This window comes from Pleurodeles waltl, chromosome 7, assembly GCF_031143425.1.
Source record: "Pleurodeles waltl isolate 20211129_DDA chromosome 7, aPleWal1.hap1.20221129, whole genome shotgun sequence".
In the NCBI taxonomy this organism is placed as follows: Eukaryota; Metazoa; Chordata; class Amphibia; order Caudata; family Salamandridae; genus Pleurodeles; species Pleurodeles waltl.
The window spans coordinates 904,784,328-904,804,844 of NC_090446.1; the positions used below are offsets into that span (position 1 = coordinate 904,784,328).

Genomic DNA, 20,517 nt, shown 5'->3' on the forward strand with positions numbered 1-20,517 from the left:
ACCAAAACTCCCCCCCCACATTGATTTGCAGGGCATTACTTTTTACAATAGTTTTTTGCTCATAACTGAGCCTGTGGTGGTCCGAGGAAAATGGGACCACCTTCAAAACATTCACCCCAATGTTCTTTTTCTGTCTACATCAACTCTCGGTCCCCAAACTAGGTTAGAGGGGACCGCAAAATAATCACCCCTTCCACATTAAGGTGGTCATTACAACTCTGGCGGACAGTGTTAAAGCGGCGGTAGTACTGCCAACAGGCCGGCGGTAAAACAATTGGAATTATGACCGTGGCGGAAACCGCCAACAAAGACAGCCTCTTCAACACTCAGACCGTCACGGCGGTACAGACAAACAGCACGCCGGTCACCGCCAACAGACAGGCGGAGGACAATGTACCGCCCACAGTATCACAACCTACCAATCCGCCACCTTTTCCGGGGCGGATTCACTGCGGATAAAAACACGGCAGAAACAGGAATTTCGAAGGGAAAACGCTCACCTCTACACACTCCACGAGGAAGGAGGGCACCATGGACCCGGAACTCCATATTCTCCCTGCGATAGTCTTCCTGCTCCTATACGAGGATCATCAACGCCGGCGGCGAAGACCACAGTGAGTACTGCACCTACAACATAGGGGAGGGGGGAGGCAAAAACACAGGGACACACACAACCAACATCCCAACCCCCACCCAACCCTCACCCACTACAACACACACACCAATGCATATCTGTACATTACAGTAACACCCCCCAAACCCCCCAGAAGAATGCAAAGACAAAAGGAAATGAGTTGAACCATTGTAATATATAAAAATACAGTAAGCAAATATATACATATATATAGATACACAATAAACAAAATATACACCACGATTAGTAGTGCAGGTATTGCACCATTCATAGTCTGTGGACCACTGGGCCCAAAATGCATGGGCGAGGCCCACACAAGATACCCGATCAAAACGGAGGGAACACTGCGGGGGCATCAGATCGAAATACAACAGGCACCTCAGGGGGGAAGGGAAGGGGGGGCACCTCAGCCGGATGAGTGCACCACGCCAGATCCACGAGGGGGCTCCATGCCCATTGATGTATCCTGGGGAGTGCAAAGCCACAGTCTCTCAAGTCTCTGCAGTGGGTGGGTTGCCCACTGTACCATCCTGGGGAGTGCAAAGCCACAGTCTCTCAAGTCTCTGCAGTGGGTGGGTTGCCCACTGTACCATCCTGGGGAGTGCAAAGCCACAGTCTCTCAAGTCTCTACAGTGGGTGGGTTGCCCACTGTACCATCCTGGGGAGTGCAAAGCCACAGTCTCTCAAGTCTCTACAGTGGGTGGGTTGCCCACTGTTCCATCCTGGGGAGTGCAAAGCCACAGTCTCTCAAGTCTCTACAGTGGGTGGGTTGCCCACTGTTCCATCCTGGGGAGTGCAAAGCCACAGTCTCTCAAGTGGATAACTGTCTCCACTGGTTCTGGTGGGGGCATGGTGCCCAGAGTGCTTCATCCTGCCAAGGACTGAGGTAGTGGATGTGATACTCCACTGGTTCTGGAGGGGGCTTTGTGCCCAGAGTACTTCATCCTGCCAAGGTCTGAGGTAGTGGATGCCTTTCTCCACTGGTTCTGGAGGGGGCTTGGTGCCCAGAGTGTTTAATCCTGTGCAGGACAGACGGAGTGGGTGCAAGTCTCCACTGGTTCTGGAGGGGGACTGGTGCCCAGAGTGCAGCACACACCCCGTGACAGTCCCAGTTGCGTCACTGCCCCTGCCGCAAATGGGCTAGCGGTGCATTCCATGGTGGTCTTTGCCCTGTTCAGCGGTCCCTGGCCTGTTCAGCGGTGCTTGAGTTGCCAGTGTCAGACCTGTTCAGCGGTGCATTCCATGGCGGTCTTTGCCCTGTTCAGCGGTCCTTGGCCTGTTCAGCGGTCCTTGCCAGGGCGGTCCTTCATTGCCCAGCAGGGCTGTGGCTGGCGGTCCTTCATGGGTCAGCTGGGCTGTGGATTGCGGGGCCCTCCTGGCCAGCTGGGCTGTGGCTGGCGGTGGCCTCCTGGCCAGTGGGGATGATGGCGGTCTTCTCCGCCGTGCTGCTCCTTCCAGACTTTGGAGATTTCTTCTGGCCCTTCCCCACCTTGGGAGGAGTCACAGCTGAGTCGACACTCCCCCAGGGACCCTTGTGAGCGGCTTAGCTGGCTGGAGTCTTCCCCCTCTCCCGCCGGGCACTGTCCAACTTCTGGTGCTTCACAGGGGGGGGACTGGCTGTGCTCTGGCTCTGTGCCACACTGGCTGGCCTGGTGACCGGTGCACTCCACATACCTGTAACAGGCACCACTGGTCCCGGAGATTTTTTGGTTGAGGTGCTAGTACGGGACCTATGAGTTGGAGGGGGGGGGTGGTGGGAAATAGGTTAAGGGGGGACAGGAAAAGTTGTTTGGACACACTGGGACGGGTAGCTGGAGGGGGTTTGGGAGTGGAGGAAGAGGTGGTGGTTGCAGGAGGTGTAACTTTTGTGGATTTGGGTGCAGGTGCATGGGCTGGAGGCTGTCGTGAGGTGGACGGCTGTTGGGTGGGTGTGTGCCTGCGTTTGTGTATCTTGGGAGGGGGCGTCACAGACACACTGGGAGAGGACACAGGGGACGTGGAAATGGTGGTGGGGGTGGTGAGTGCATGTGAGTGGGGTGTGGTGGGTGTGCTGGTGCAGGACGTTGTGGCTGTAGTGGTAGTGCATGCAGGTGTGAGTGTAGACGAGACTGGGAGGGAGGAGGGAGACGAGGAGGAGGGGGACACAGTGGAGGCAGTGGATGTTGGTGTGTCTGTATGTGTGTGATGCTTGCGTGAGTGCCTGTGGGATGTGTGGTGCTTATGTTTGCCTGAGCTTCCCTTGTGTGGTGAGGTGTGTGCAGGCTGGTCTGATGGTGTGCTTGGGATAGGCTGGGGTACAGTGGATTGGGTCTGGGTGGAGGAAGTTGGAGGGGGGAGGCTAGACACAGGGACAATAGCTGCCATCAGTGCTGAGGCCAGAGTTTGCAGGGTTTGATAAAGGGCAGCCGGACCAGAATGAATGCCCTCCAGGAATGCATTTGTGTGTTGCAATTCCCTTTCTACACCCTGAATGGCATTCAAAATGGTAGACTGACCAACAGTGAGGGACCTGAGGAGGACAATGGCCTCCTCACTGAGAGCAGCAGAGATGACAGGGGCAGGGGCTGAGGTGCCTGGGGCGAAGGTGATGCCCACCCTCCTGGGTGAGCGGGCACGGGGCGAAGGCTGAGGGGCTGCTGGGAGGGCGGTGCTGGTAGGGGGGGGTGGCGGCTGTACCTGTAGAAGTGGGGGGCACAGATTTTGCCGCCACCACAAGGGAGCTCACATCGGAGGATGAGTCCGTGTCGCTGGTTGCAGATCCTGTGACCGCCGTGGTGCTCCCCTCGCCCTCCATCCCACCGGTGTATTCTGAGTCCGTGGTGTGGCCCTCCATGGCCATGTGGGATGCAGCTCCCTCGTGCTCCGGTGCCACTGTACCTCCGCCTGATGATGCTGATGCACACAAGAACAGGGAGACCACAAAAAGTGGGGGGAACGACAGAAGAAAGACAGGTTGAGTGCATGGCTTACCGCTACAGTTGGCGGACAATACAGAAACAGCAGCTCCCTGCACTACGTCGCGCTGTTGGGCTCTACAGATGCAATTCCTGGGAAATGGCCTACAAGGCTATGGACGACATCTGCACACATAGATGACACAGGGGCATGAATACCTGTACTTGGCACTCTACAGAGGTGGGGTGGGGTGCCACATGGCCTGCATTACGGAGGGGCCTAGCCTACGGAACTCTCCTGGCCTAGGGAAACCCACAGCCCTTCTCCTCCACCCAGACACCTTGACTGCGCGCAAAGTCCGCTGACTGATGTTGTACTCACCCCCTTGTGTCTGCTGTGATGCCCACAAGCGCCCATCCAACTCAGGGTAGGCCACCGCCAGGATCCGGAACATCAGGGGGGGGGGGGTCATGTTTCGACGGGCACCCCTCCCACGTTGGGAGGCCATCCCCAGCTGAGCCTCCGCCGTCTTCTTGCTCCAGCGGCGAATGTCCTCCCATCTTTTCCGGCAGTGGGTGCTCCGTCTGTGGTGGACCCCCAGGGTCCGGACGTCCATGGCGATGACACGCCAAATATCCTTCTTCTGGTGGGCGCTGACCTACATGACATGTACAGGGGAAGAAGAGTAGTCATTAACAACTGCACCGTCTAAGTGAGTGGCCCACATCCCTACCCTTGCCATGTGGCACATGCATTCACAGTCCTTCAAGCATGCAGAACTGTGCCCCCTTCATTCTTACAACCAGCCCTCTCCACACAGGCATAGCCCATACAACGTGCTCCCTGTGTACTTACCTGTTGGTCTGGAGGACCGTAGAGTAGCGTGTACTGGGGGAGGACCCCGTCCACGAGCTTCTCCAACTCCTCTGCAGTGAAGGCAGGGGCCCTTTCCCCAGTCGCACGAGCCATTGTCTCTTTCAGACCGAGGTCACAGCAGCACTTGCAGTATAGGTCCTCTCCTGTCGAAGATCAGGTATCGAGTGATTAAACAGCTAGAAAATGGCGGTCACGTTCGCGGCAGTGCGTACCATCACCGCCGGCGTACATAGTCATTGGCTCCTGGGACCCATAGGGTCCAATGCAGCATTGCGCTGCGGTCTTCGACCGCCTACCGCGACGGTGTAAAACGCCAGCGCAGTTACCTCACATCCCATTGTCCCAGTCTAGAGGTCAGGCAGCCGCCATTTCAGGGGCCCATATGGCCTAATTACCAACTGCGTCACACATACCTAGGCCTAGTCTCACAACACAAATACAGGCCACATTTTGTGTATGAATGGTGTTCTGTGTAGACTGTGGGTACATACCTCTGAGTTGTTTGACTCTGTGGTCGCTGTTGTCCTTCCTAGGCACCGTCCGCTGGGACATGTGAGGAGATGGCGGAATCCTCCGGTGTACCGACCGCTGGTGGACCTGTCGACAATGGAGGAAAGAAGTTTGATCATCACCTACAGGTTTGACCGTGCCACAATCCAGGAACTGTGTACACAGTTGGAGCCTGGCCTGATGTCAGCAATCCGCCATCCCACAGGAATCCCCCCTCAAGTGCAGGTGCTATCAGTGCTCCATTTCCTGGCAAGTGGGTCGTTTCAAACAACAGTGGCCATGGCATCAGGGATGTCCCAGCCTATGTTTTCCAACGTGTTCTCCAGAGTGTTGTCTGCCCTTCTGAAACACATGCGGAGCTACATCGTTTTCCCTCAGGTGGAGGACTTGCCTACAGTTAAAGGTGACTTCTATGCCCTTGGACATATCCCCAACATCATAGGTGCCATTGATGGGACCCATGTAGCTCTGGTCCTCCCCCCCCCCCCCCCACACGAGTGAACAGGTGTACAGGAACCGGAAGAGTTATCATTCCATGAATGTACAGATGGTGTGTTTGGCAGACCAGTACATCTCCTAGGTAAATGCTATGTTCCCTGGCTCTGTGCATGACGCCTACATCCTGCGGAATAGCAGCATCCCTTATGTGATGGGTCAACTCCAGAGGCACCGGGTGTGGCTATTAGGGGATTCTGGTTACCCCAACCTGTCATGGCTACTGACCCCAGTGAGGAATCCCAGGACCAGGGCAGAAGAACGCTACAATGAGGCCCATGGGCGGACGGTTATCGAACGCACCTTCGGCCTCCTGAAGGCCAGGTTCAGGTGCCTCCATATGACCGGTGGTTCCCTATTCTACTCACCAAAGAAGGTGTGCCAGATCATCGTGGCCTGCTGTATTCTTCACAACTTGGCTTTGCGACGACAGGTGCCTTTTCTGCAGGAGGATGGTCCAGATGGCGGTGTTGTGGCAGCTGTGGAGCCTGTGGACAGTGATGAGGAGGAAGCAGAGGAAGAAGACATTGACAACAGGGACTCAGTTATCCAGCAATATTTTCAGTGACACACAGGTGAGAAAACATTCCTGCTTACTACAAGTACTTTCACACTTCTACCTCTATCCTGTCTGTCGATTTCAACCAGTATATGGTCACTGAGTTGTACATTTCCCTTACGGTTTCACAGGTGTGGTTTCCAACGTGTGTCATCTGCTTAGATTCCTCATGGACTTGAGATGTGTGACAATGGTATGTTGACATTACATTTTAAACAGCATTTTGTCACTGTCATTGCTAATACACATTTTCGAAATCACAGACTGACTCCAGATTGTTTTGTGCTTCAAGGGTGTTTATTTAAGTGCTCAATATTGGAGGGGCGTTATAAAATGGTGAGGGGTGATGGTGGAGGAATGTCCATGAAAGAGTCCAGTCTATTAGTCTCACAGGTGCATTGCCCATATGGGCATAGGAAGTGGAGCTGGGGCAGTTCCATTATGGACAAGGTTACAAAGTGGGACAGTGGTTTGACAATCGGGGTGGTCTCATTTCTTGGCGGGGGTCTTGGCATTGTGCTCTGTCTTGTTCCTGGATCTCAGGGACCGCTTGCGGGGTGGTTCTCCGTCTGCAGGGGCTGGGGTGCTGGTGTGGTGGTCCTGTGGCAGTGCCTCGTGTCCACTAGCGCCGGCGGAGGTGGTGGGCAGTTCATCGTCCATGCTAGTGTCAGGGGCCCCTTGAAGTGCCACAGTGTCCCTCCTGGTGTTAAGTATTTCCTTCAGCACCCCTACGATGGTGCCCAGGGCGGAGCTGATGGTTCTGAGTTCCTCCCTGAACCCCAAATACTGTTCCTCCTGCATGCGCTGGGTCTCCTGAAACTTGGCCAGGACCGTTGCCATCGTCTCCTGGGAGTGGTGGTATGCTCCCATGATGGAGGAGAGGGCCTCGTGGAGAGTGGGTTCCCTTGGCCTGTCTGCCCCCTGTCGCACGGCAGCCCTCCCAGTTCCCCTGTGTTCCTGTGCCTCCGTCCCCTGGACCGTGTGCCCACTGCCCCCAGGTCCCTGTTGTTGGGGTGGTGGGTTATCCTGGTTTCCCTGTAGTGGTGGACACACAGCTGATTCACGTGTCCTGGGGACGGAGGTATGGGCCCGCTGGGTAGGTGCTGTGCTGGTGTTACCAGTGGGTGGAAGGTCTGTGGTGGGCTGTGCCTGTATGAGGGGAACTTATTGTCCCGAGGCCCACGATGGTCCGGGCTGGTCATCTGGATCCAGTTGGACAGAGCTGCTGTCATCACTGTGGGCCTCTTCTGTGGGTGGGGTGGAGATGTCTGGACCCTCCTGTCTGGTGATGTTGGGTAGGGGTCCTGCAGGGGTGTAAAAACATGATTATTGCATCTGTGTGTGTCATGGTGTGCAATGGGTGGGTGACCGTGTACCCCAGTGCTAACATTCCTGTTTGGGGGCTTGTGTGATGATGGTTGAGGGGGGTGTTATGGGTATGTGCAGTGGGCATGCTTTAGTGATGGGTGTCCATGCTTTGTTGTTGCATGGAGGGCTTGGTGTTGGGATGTGTGGTTTGTGTTATTAGTACATTTGTGAGGAGTTGGAGTGATAGGGGAGGGGGCGAGGGTGGGGGTCTGTGATAGCATGCAGGTAGGGTGGGGGATATAATAGTTAAAGGTTTGACTTACCAGAGTCCATTCCTCCACCGACTCCTGCGAGGCCCTACGGATGCAGAATCGCCAAGACCTGCTCCTCCCATATTGTTAGTTGTGGGTGAGGAGGTGGGGGTCCGCCGCCAGTCCGCTGAACCGCGATGTGGTGTCTTGAAACCACGGAACGCACCTTCCCCCGTAGGTCGTTCCACCTCTTCCTGATGTCGTCCCTATTTCTTGGGTGCTGTCCCACTCCATTGACCCTGTCGAGTATTCTTCGCCATAGCTCCATCTTCCTTGCAATTGAGGTGTGCTGCACCTGTGATCCAAATAGCTGTGGCTCTACCCGGACGATTTCCTCTACCATGACCCTGAGCTCCTCCTCCGAGAACCTGGGGTGTCTTTGCCGTGACATGTGGTGGTGTAGGTGATGTGTGGGGTGGTTTGTGTGGTGATAAGGGTGGTGATATGTAGTGGTGTGTGGTGTATTGTGTGTGGAAGTTGTGTGGGTGATGGTGTTGAGTGCCTGTGGCTGCTAGTTTGTGGATGGTGGTGTCTGTCCCTGGCCTTCTTTCGGAAAAAAAATTGTCGGGGTTTGTGGGTGATGTGGGTGTGTGTTTTATATTGTATTGGGTGTGTGGGTGTGGTGTGTGTATGTGTATCAGGTGTGTGTTTTTCGAATTGTCCAATGTGGCGCTGTTTTGTATGTGTGTGTGTATTGTGAGCGTGGCGGTGTGTACCGCCAATGGAATACCGCGGTTGAAAGACCGCCGCGTGGATTCGTGGGTCGTGATAGCATGGGCGTATTTCTGTTGGCGTGACGGTGGAGATTTTGTTTTCGCCAGTTTTTCAGTGACCTTTGGTGTGGCGGACTTGTGTGGGTGTCTGAATTTTGTCGGATTTCTAGATGTGAGTCGTAATAGCTGTGGCGGATTTCCGCGGCCGCGGCGGTGTGTTGGCGTTCTTCTGCACGGCGGTAAGCGGCTTTTACCGCCAATGTTGTAATCACCCCCTAAGTGTCTTTTTAAGTTCTTTCATGGCTGAAACTTTTGTTTTGCAGCTGTCAGTGATTTTGTCTTAAAGTCCTTGTTTGTTATATCATTGCAGTAGGCCTGCTAGCCTTCAAAATGGGTAATGCACTACGTCCTCTAGGGGCTAAATATATGGTTACACTGCATTACTTTCTGCCGTTCTCTTTTCATGTGGTTATGCCCTTATGGGGCTAACTATATGGTTACATGACAATGCTTCTTACTTCTTACAAGTGCTATTTTTATTGTGGTGTCCTCTGGGGTGCTGTTCTGAGCATTACAGTCAACATACTACAATATTCACAGGCACAAAACTTGCCCCATAATGCTTTGCAGGACATTACTTTTACAAAACATGTTTGCTCATAACCCAGCCTGTAGTTGCCCTAGGACAATAGGACCACCATCAAAACATTCACCACAATGTGCTCTTTCCGTCTACACCATCTCTGGGTCCCCACACTAAGTTAGTGGGACCCCAACATAATAACCCCTTCCACCATTGTGTCTTTTTAAGTGCTCTTATGGTTGTAACTTTTGTTTTAAAGCTGGGAGTAGTTTGTGTTTTAATGGCCTTGTTTGTAATATCATTGCTGTAGGCCTACTAGCTCTAAAAATGTGTAATGCGCTATGCCCTTTAGGGGCTAAATATATGGTTACAGTGTATTACTTTCTGACATTTTCTTTCCATGCAATTATGCCCTGTAGGGTCTAACTATATGTGTCACGATTCACCCTGGGCTTACCGTCTGTATTGGAGAGGGATGGTGTGCGGCCCCGGTTCCTGCAAGTCCTGCTCTGACCGAGGTAGGGGCAACCCCTTCCGGTAGCCACGGTGCTGTTGACAATAGTACGCCACCACAGTCCGTGCCCTCCAGAAGGAGTCCCAGAGGAAAAACCTCAAGGGGAAAAAACCTCCAACAGGAACTCCCTGGAACAGAAGGAGGACACAAGGAATTAGCACTCAGGAGCCTGGAAATACTGGAAGGCTAAAGAAAAAACAGGAACAACTGGCGTCCAAGCGAAGACCAGCCGGAGCGTGACCACCACAGCAGAAGTGTTGCAACGCATTGAGAAGAAGAAATTATTCCCCTTATATACCCCTAGACAGGAAGTGACGGACAGGAAGAAGTAACACCACCATTTTGGATTGGGAAGGGGCTATAGCAATAGATAGGAAAAGACACCATAGTAAAAAAGGGAACAGATGCATGCAGGGAAAAAGGAGGTGCAAGGTATGCTGGGAAGGAGAAGGCATGGCTCAAGAACCATGCAGGAGGAAAAGAAGGCCCTGAAAACGGGTAACCGGTAAGTGTGAAGCTGGGGGGGGGGGGGGGGGGGGCGCAGACACCCCACGACCACACTTGTGCTGTGCGCGGCGAGGACCGATGCCCAATTCTGGGCCTCTGGCCTCGCCGCATCCAGAAAACAGCGCGTGGCCGGAGAAAAGGGCCGCCGCGGCACAACAGTAGATCCCCCCCCCACCCCCCCCGAGGCCCCAGGTTTGTGAGGGAAAAGACGGAAAAAACGACGGATCAGAACAGGGGCATGAACCAAAGGTGCGGCTTCCCAGGAGCATTCACTCATAGGGTAGCCCTTCCAATGAATGATGTTTTGGAGACGACCACGGATGACCCGAGAGTCACAGATTTCCTGGACCTCTTATTCAGGCACGTTGTCAATCAGTTGAGGAGGAGGACAGGTGAATTGTCTGTGAAACGGATCAGGAACTTAGGGTTTAAGCTGAGATACATGGAATACAGGATGTATTTTCCAAGTCTGAGGCAAACGAAGACGAACAGAAACAGGGTTGATCTTTTGAAGGATCAGAAATGGACCATAATACCGGGGTTTGAATATATTTTGGGTTAGTCGAAGAGGTAAGAATTTAGAGGAAAGCCAGACTTTATCGTTGATCTGATAAAGCGGGGCCTCACAACGTTTCTTGTCAGCCATTCTTTTCATGCGTGTCTTGGTGGCTAAAAGATTCGAAAGTATGACACGTTGGATACCACGTAGTTGCCGGACATATGAGGTAATGGCAGGGAGAGTAGATGATTCTTTCAGAGGAATAGGAAAGGCTTTCGGATGGAATCCATAAGAACAATAAAAAGGAGAGACTTTCGAGGCGCTGTGTACCGAATTGTTGAATGAGAATTCCGCAAGTGGTAGGTACGTAGACCAGTTGCTCTGCGTAGCATTACAAAAACTACATAAGTATGGTTGAAGGCCTTGATTCAGCCGTTCTGTCTGTCCATTAGTTTGGGGATGGAAACCAGATGATAAAGCCACCTCTATTCTTAGTGTCGTACAAAATTGTCTCCAAAAACTGGAGATGTATTGGGGACCCCGGTCTGGGATAATGACTTGCGGCAGGCCATGAAGCCGAAAGATCTCCTGAATAAAGATTTGACTTGGTTCTTTAGCCGTAGGTAGTTTCCTTAGTGCTGTGAAATGTGCCATTTTCGTGAAGGAGTCAATCGTTACCATTATTACCAGATTCCCAACCGAAGTAGGCAAAGGGCACATAAAATCAGTGGATATAGTGTGCCACGGACCTGGTGGAACAGGTAAAGGACAGAGTAATCCTACTGGTTTATTACGAGGTGTTTTGACTTGTGCACAGATGGGACAAGAAGTCACATAGTTTTCAGTGTCTGTTTTAAGTGTGGGCCACCAAAAAGAGCGAAGCAGGAGCTCTTGGGTAGCCTTCATACCACGATGACCTGCGATGGGAGAATCGTGGCACATTTGTAGGGCCTCTGTTTGGACTATTTTAGTAGGTAGGAACAAAGCCTTTTTGTGATAGTAGTATTCCTTATCTTTATGAAGCTGTGGTCGTAAATTGTTCATCTCAGTTGTTTCAAGGTTGGAATATTCAGTTTTAACTGTGTCTAGGAATGATTGTACCAACCATATGATCCTATTATTTTCAAATAGGTTTTGCACAGGAGAATCACTACACTCAGGGTAGCGGCGAGATAGGGCATCTGCCAAAATATTTTGGGAACCAGGGATATATGTGATGTAAAAATTGTATTGACTAAAAAAGAAAGCCCATCAAGCCTGACGACTATTTTGGCATTGAAAGTTTCTCAAACACTGTAGATTCCGATGATCTGTCCGTGCCTCAAAAGGTTCTTTTGATCCCATAAGAAAGTGTCTCCATTCAGTGCAAGCTGTCTTCAGGGCGAGTAGTTCTCGTTCTAAAACCGAATAGTTACGTTCGGAGTCGGATAGTACGTGTGAAAGATAAAATACGGGGTGCTCTAACCCATCATTATCTTGTTTTTGTAGCAAAGCAGCCCCGATTGCTCTCTCTGAGGCGTCTGTAACGACAATGAACTGTTTGGTGGTGTCTGGATGCTGTAGAATGGGAGCTTGAATGAAGGCATTTTTTAACTCTTGAAATGCGGATTTGGTGTCTTTGGTCCAACAAAAACCCTTCCGTAGACTTTCTTTCTTAAGGGTTTGTGTAATATAACTGGTTCGCTGGGCAAAGTCGGCTATAAACTGACGATAGAAATTGGCCAATCCTAAAAAACACTGAGTTTCCTTGATGGAGGAGGGGGATGGCCAATCCAGAATGGCTTGGATCTTGTCTGAATCCATGGCAACACCTACTTGGTTGATGCAATACCCCAAGTATTTTACTTCAGTTTGATCAAATTCGCTTTTTTCGGGCCTGCAGAATAGATGATGTTGTCTAAGCATTTCTAATACTTGAAGTACATGTTTAGTGTGTTGTTCTGGGTGGACAGAGAATATCAGAATGTCATCCAGATAGACGACCACTGTCTGGTGTAGGAGATCAGAAAAAATAGCGTCCATAAATCTCTGAAAGATGGAGGGAGCAATGGTTAGTCCAAAGGGCATCACCCGATATTCATAATGGCTGAAAGGTGTTCTGAAGGCGGTCTTCCATTCATCACCTTCTTTTATCCTTAAAAGATGGTATGCTCCCCTAAGATCTAACTTGGTGAATTTCTTAGCCCCTCTGACGGCTTCTAAGATATCCTTAATAAGAGGCAGAGGGTAGCGGTCCTTAGTAGTGATTTTATTCAATCCGCAAAAGTCTATACAAGGACGTAAGTTTTTCGTCTTCTTTGGTACGAAAAAGAGGGGAGCCCCTGCAGGTGAAGAGGAAGGGGCAATCTGACCACTTTGTACATTTTCCTCTAGATATTCCTTGAGGATCTTTTTCTCAGGCTCGGTTAGAGAATATATTCGCCCAAAAGGAACCACGGCTTCCAGAGGAATGGCGCAATCGTATTCCCCATGAGGTGGCAGTTCTGGCCTTTCTGGTTTCTGGAATACATCGGCATATCCCATATAATGTCTGGGTACTCCTTGTAGAACGTTGATGGAACATCCCACTTTTGGTGGTGTTAGTAAGATACTCTTCTGGGACCAATAGGTTCCTGCTAAATAACAATGCTGTTGGCAAAAGTGGGAGGAAAGAGAAATGGTTCTAGTTTCCCAATTAATATAGGGATTATGCCGGGTTAGCCATGGAATCCCCAGAATCATTACATGATGCAGTGAGGATATCAAGTCGAAGGAAATGTTTTCTTGATGTTTCCCGAAATGCAGACATAACGTAGGAGTGGTATGCCTGACAGTTCCCGAGGCTAGAAGGGAACCATCCACCGTGTGGACTTGCTCTGGTACGTCCTTGGGTATCCGAGGAGTCTGTCTTTCCATGGCCCATGTTTCGTCTAGATAGATACCACTGGCTCCACAATCCAACAAGGCCAGTGCTCTTTCTTCACGGCCATCTGTTAATTGTAAGTTGATGGGTAAGAGGAAAAGAGCGGTTATTTCTTCTCTGGAGGAACAGATGGAAGGTATCTCGGAATATCCCGTCCTCGCCCTTCTCACAGAGGACGGGAGCTGGCGTTTCCCAAGGGCTTGGCTGGACGGATGGGACAGGTACGAAGTAGATGACCAGAAGCACCACAGTAAAGGCAAAGTCCTTTTCGTCGCCTGTTTTCACGCTCACTAGTTGATAATGGCCCACGCGCCATATCGATTTGCATAGGCTCCTCATCATTAGACCCTTTAGGTTCAGAACGAGTCTCCTCGGAACGATGAAGAATGGCACGGGAGGTCATTGAGTGTGATGGTATACGATTCTTCTTCTCCACTCTTCGCTCATTTATACGATATTCTATCGCAAGTTTCAAATCCATTAGGCCCTTGAGATTCTCCACTCTGGCGGAGTGCACTAGTTCATCTTTGATGTCATCCCGAAGACCCCTTCAAAACAGGGTCACCAAGGTACGCTCCACCCAAGAAGTTTCAGCTGCCAATTGTCTAAACTGTGTGATGTATTGTAGAACATCCTGACTTCCTTGTTGAATATCGCATAGAGCTTCTTCTGCCGAAGATTCAAGTCCAGGACGCTCAAACATTTGTTTAAAGGCAGCGATAAAGGCTGAATAGTTAGACAGGCTGGGATCATTGCCTGTCACCAAGGGGGTTGCCCAGGCTAAGGCCGGACCAGATAGAGCGCTTATCAAATATCCGACCTTAGTTTTGTCTTGCATGAACTGTGAAGGACGGAATGCGAAATAGACTGTCAAGGCATCTAGGAATTCTCGCAATTTGTTAGGATCCCCAGAGAAGCGAGGTGTGGTTGCAGAGATAGTAGGGACATCAGTGGCTCTAGAGGCTAGGGCTTGTCGGAAAGCCGTATTTTCGGTTCGTAGCTGTTGAAGTTCTTGGGCTTGTTGTTGGATAGTCAGGAGCAATGTTTGACTTGTTGGTTCCGTACTCATCACGGGATTCTCCACGGTTTCGGTCAGCGACTGAAGTTTTGGGCGTTGTAATCTGTCACGATTCACCCTCGGCTTACCGTGTGTATTGGAGAGGGATGGTGTGCGGCCCCGGTTTCTGCAAGTCCTGGTCTGACGGAGGTAGGGGCGCCCCCTTCCGGGAGCCACGGTGCTGTTGACAATAGTACACCACCACAGTCCCTGCCCTCCAGAAGGAGTCCCAGAGGAAAAACCCCAAGGGGAAAAAACCTCCAACAGGAACTCCCTGGAACAGAAGGAGGACATAAGGAATTAGCACTCAGGAGCCTGGAAATACTGGAAGGCTGAAGAAAAAACAGGAACAACTGGCGTTCAAGCGAAGACCAGCCGGAGCGTGACCACCACAGCAGAAGTGTTGCAACGCAATGAGAAGAAGAAATGATTCCCCTTATGTATCCCTAGACAGGAAGTGATGGACAGGAAGAAGTAACACCACCATTTTGGATTGGTAAGGGGCTATAGCAATAGATAGGAAAAGACACCATAGTAAAAAAGGGAACAGATGCATGCAGGGAAAAGGGAGGTGCAAGGTATGCTGGGAAGGAGAAGGCATGACTCAAGCACCATGCAGGAGGAAAGGAAGGCCCTGAAAACGGGTAACCGGTAAGTGTGAAGCTGGGGGGGGGCGCAGACACCCCACGACAACACTCGCACCGCGCGCGGTGAGGACCGATGCCCAATTCTGGGCCTCCAGCCTCGCCGCATCCAGAAAACAGCGCGCGGCCGGAGAAAAGGGCCGGGAGACGCCGCTGGCCGCCGCGGCGCAACAATATGGTTACATGGTCATGTTTATTTCAAATGCTATTTTAATTAGGGTGTCAGTCTAATGCCAAGGCTTTTATTGGATTTACATGATAATTATATATTTTTTATTAATCTCTCCTTATTGCAATTATGACCATCATTCAGGCCAACTTAACATCACTAGTATTGTTGGAACACTCTTGATATGTTTGGGCGACCCTTCTAGTTTATTTCTCTCATTACTCCCCTGTGGCTGTCTTGTGTCTTTTTTTGGGGGAGGGGTTGTGTTAGCCAGACAGCAACCCTGATGATTGAGTGGTGAAAGTAATATTCTATTGGAATTATCCAATTAAATGATGTGGGAGGAAAAGACCAAATTATGAAGCGGGGTTGACCAATTTTTTTAACAAGGAAAGTCCAAATATGAATTTTCTTTGCCAGTAGCTCTAACTCAAGCAAATGTGAGATCTATTGCATTGCAAATGCTTGTTTTTTAACACTAACTGTCAGCTGTCCTCCGATTCAGTCAGGTCAGCTGCAGCTTGCTTTAGGTTGAGGCTTGTGTGTTGAATATCACTTTGTGGACAGCCAGCCTTGAGTGCACCTTAAACCTTTCCCAACTCCTCCCAGAATGGGGTGGGGCCACAGAGTCTTCTTAACACCCCACCCTGCAACTCCTCCCAGAATGGGGTGGGGCCACAGAGTCTTCTTAACACCCCACCCTGTGACGAATTAGGAAATGGTTGGGGTGCAGTGGTACACAGTGCACCCTCACTGACTGACAAATAGCCTTGGAAACCCAGGGCTTTTGCTCAAAGTGTGCAGGCTGTTTTTAGTCAGGGAGGGTGCAGTGCATCATTGGGGCAGTGCCTTACAGTGTTGTAGGCCATTGGAGGACTGGGCTGAAATCGTGTAAGCCCTATAAAACATGCAGCGCCCAGTACATGCTCTGTAGCACATGTGCCTATTGAAAGTGCTGTGTTTTGCTATACCCTTGCGCAGAGGGATGGTCACGCTCTTTGAAGGTTTGGTGACTTGAACATTCGGAAAAAAGTATGGGGTAGCACTTGATCCCCTTTGGAATTAGTAAACACCAGAAGTGGTGTCCACCCTCGCTGGGACCAACCCTAGGGTGCTCCGAGCTGAAATGAACATCTCCTAGCAGAATCCGCCATCTTGTTTTGGAGGGAGATAGGCAATAGGGTTAGGTATGTGCCTCCTCCCCAAAGGGAGTTAGCACAGGAATGTTGTAGCCACCCTCAGGGTCAGTAGCCATTGGCTAATGCCCTCTGACCCCTGTAACACCCCTAAATCTAGTATTTAGGGGCACCCCTAAACCTTGCTCTTCAGATTCCTGGTAACCTTAAAGAAGGACTGAAAAGCTGCAGCAGCATAGAATGACTCTAGACGGCAACTGACTTGGTCCCTGCCTACGGGCCTGTCTGCAGCTTCATTACTTCTGCTACAAAAAGTCAACTCATGATTCAGGACCAGTGGCCTCTTCCAACCCCCATAGGACTGCCTCCCTACCTAAGGATCAAGAACTCCGGAGGACAGCGGTCCGGTCCACAAAGACACTTACCACAAGGACGTCGGAGCCCCCCGGATCCGTGAGTCCTGCTCACTCTGCACCCGACACCCACGGCCCGAGTCCAGGTCGCTCACCCCGGGGTGTGGAATTTTATAAAATATCTACTTGTCCATGGGACAGGTTGCTTTATAAATTCTCTTGTCCTGTCAAAAAAGCCTCTCTGATTGAACCAGGGCTAATAATATAGTAGGGATAGAATATAGGCAATTTCAAGCCCTCCTATAGCAATTTAATTATTTTGCCATCTTTCCTCAAATCTACATACTAGGGCTGGAATGCCTTTGGGTCTGTACAAAGCTACTAAAATGCATGTTTTAAGGATTTTCACCAGCACCTCTCTAATCTTTGCCTAATTGAAAAAGGTTGGAAATGTACTCCTGACAAGGGCAGAAGTAGAAGTTCTTCCAGGATTGGGAGAAAAGTGGTGGTGGGGGGAAATGAACTTGTAAATGTGCAATAGATTTTCAATGAGTAAATCTACACATGCATATTTGCTCATGCTAAAATACAGTTCACAAATATGTTCTAAGAGTAAGATTTCCTGGTCTACTTCTGTAAATTCTTGTGAATTCATGAAGGTACTAATGCAAAGACATAAATACCATGGGTGCCCTTTCGTGACTTTCTTTAAGAATTGGGCCCCGAATTAGGTCTGGCATTAACCAAGACATTTTGTTTTTATTAAAATTCTGGTTCTCTCTCTAGCCATCTATAGGCTGGCTTTACAGTGAGTGACACCATTCTACTGTTCCACAAGGAGCATATTGGAACACAAAGTAGTTTTGTTCAGTGGCAGGAGCTACTGTGGCAATGTGTGCTTTTTTTTTTTTTTTTTTTTTTTGACCAAATTAATGTTTTTCTTTTTGTCAATGTGTTACAATTGTGAGGGCCTGGCAGCTCCCACAACAAAGTGTTACAAAAGGCATTGACAAAACCAAAAGACTGCCCACCAATGTCAGATTGGTTGGCTTTGCCAGTGCTTGTTTATTTTTATGTTTCCCATAATCTTGTTGAAAATGGTTACACTGATTTTCCATTATGAATATTTTTGGAAATACTAGCATGCATCACAGTTTACTAAATGATGCCTTGAATAAATAGTGCCTAAAATTTCATAGTAATTTAACAAAACAGTTGTTTCCTATATGCATTTTTTCCTGAACATTTTATTTTGAGAGCAAATAATCAACAAACTTGCTTATAAGCTTCTACAAGCATTTGTATCTAATCCGAAAGCATTCTGGGAGCATTACACATTTAACTTTTCAAATGTGTACACACTTTTTTTTTTTTTTTCTAGAACCGCTGTCAGTAGTGCAGTGTGACCTTACGTTTATTTTGATTGATCACCTTAATAATAAAGGCTTTCCATTAGTAAACCCCTAAATACAAGTTTGAACAGCATTAACACAGACACACGTGACCTTTCCTTCAGACAGTTTCCCTCCCTGTAAACTGGCAGCCAAAGGGTTTGTGCTGCAGAGGGTCGGGCCTACTTGTCCCAAGGACAAAATAAACCTAAAACTTTGTTGCCCTTGACCCCGAACAATATGTCCTGGGCGTCGGGCTATAGGAATTCCACACCCCTGCCCACCCGACCAGAGAGAGTTCCCAGGCAATTCCAATCTTGAGTCCACCCCAAGTTGACCCCTTCTTGCCACTACGACAACGCCTGCAGCCTGAATCCAGAGGACCCACCTGACGGCGACCGGATCTGGTGAATATACCTGACTCCTAAAGGTAATCCTGCAGCCTCCTGACTGTGGGGAACCCAGCCGACAGTCCATCAACGTCCAGAGGAGCCTCAACCTACCTGTCCAACTGTTGGTCTTATTCAGCTGCCCCCCTCCACCCTCAGACCAAGCCTGCAGCTTCTTTGTGAACCTGGAGTTCCTCATTGAAAAGCAGTGGGTGCCCAATGCCATGTTTGCACACTGCTCCTGGCTGCCCCTGTGCCGCCGAGGGTGTGTGTTTGGTGCTTACCTGAGGCCCCCTGGTGGTGATCTAAACCCCCTCGGGCCTGTGACCTGACCCCGCAGGTACTCCCCTGTACAACGTTCTCTTTTGAGTGCCCTCAGTCTCCGTAGGATTCCATTGGGCGCCCAACACCAACTTTGACCTCTGCACCGACCGGTCACTTGTTGCTGGTGATGCACCCTTGGTGTCTTCCTAAACTATGCCTGTGGACACCTTAACCCCCGAAGACTGGGATCGTAATTCTAGTACTTACCTGTAAAATGTGTATGTACTTTCTCCCCGCTACAACTGCATTGCCTTCAATGAAAATGGTCTAGTTTTGATATTGAAAAGAATTACTTACCTGAAAACTGTTTTGACTGTGAGTTACAAACAAAGTGCATTTGATACTTGAAAGTGATACATTCTTGAAACTGTACTCGCCTGGAACAAAGATGCTTTTTGGTTCTGGAAATAAAGTAACAAAGTATATTTTTATAGATAAAACATTGGACTGGGGTTAGTCCTTGAGTTTGAGCCTCATTTCCTGCCTGTGTGTACAGCAATTGCTTAGCACTACTCTCCGATAAGCCCAACTTCTTGACCACACTACCACAAAAGAGAGCATTAGTATTATCTAGTTTGAGTCTCTGTAAAGCCTCTGGGGAACCCCTGGACTCTGTGCACACTATACCTCACTTTGGTATAGTATATACAGAGCCAGCTTCCTACAACTGTTGCTTAGAAGTTGTGTCTAAATGTGTGCATTTGTGCATTGGGATATTCCCTGTGTTGTGGTGCAGTGAGCAAAACATGGACTGACAAGCAGCCCAAAGATTTAATGTTTTTCACAGATTTTTAGAATAGTCATGACTATGTATATTGTTGAAATTCATATATCGATTCAAAATCTAGCATGACTCTGAACTTTAGGGACCAGCACAAGGCACACATGGAACACCCATCAGTGGTTGCTTGTATTGTGTATCCTAACTGCATTGAGGAAATTATGTGTGACTGCTTTGTCTGCTGTGGAGCAGGAGAGTTAACTACTAATGATGGCTTTCCAGTTGCATAGATTAGTAATCGTGGGCCATTCACTTTCTGCTTCTCTTTCTCAGTTCCCTTACCTGCAGAAACAGAAATATTTAAAAAGCTCAGCATAGTTATTATGCCTTTTGATTAGAAAGCAATAGCAAGGCCAATATATTATCCTTTTTTAAAGAGGACTTTCCCAGACTACGTTAACACAATCGCTGTGTGCAATACTGACACCTGTTGTGCAGTTTTACCTTCCAACAAAACAGGTACAGACCCGACATCCCTCGTTAAAGGTTGCACAGAATAGATTCCACATAGCCAACAAATGTCCAATCTGGCATTCAACACAAAGAGGTTCAATGAGAGCTGCAGCTTTGCACAGGTTTCCCTCAGGTGCTGAATAGGTACAGCATGGAATCAGGAGTGCAAACAACTGGCAAACATGTACAGCTCGAGTTCTAGCAGGGCAACATCCCTCGGATACAAAACGTGCACTGCAATAGCAGTAATAACCAAAACAAAACATGATATAGGTATGGCAGTCACAGCAGTGCAAGCCTGCTTCAGACACACTATCTCCTGTGCAAACAGCTGAAATTCAAACTTCCAACAAAAAAACCTGTCCAGTATGCTGCCTGGCACCCTGTATGTTAAAGAATGTGGTAGGGCTCACTGGTACTGTAGACAACTCCAGGATTTGGGTAGTCCAAAGGAAAGTGAGAACCTTGCTCATTGGGGTTAAGCGGAGACCAGTATCTTGAAACTGTGGCTGTG

General features: G+C 49.6%; 1 protein-coding gene across 5 annotated transcripts in view; it reads left to right on the forward strand.

Annotated features, from left to right (window-relative positions):
- HMGXB3 (HMG-box containing 3) overlaps nucleotides 1-20,517 on the forward strand; it is a 330,748-nt gene that overhangs the window by 19,735 nt on the left and 290,496 nt on the right. The window lies entirely within an intron of this gene.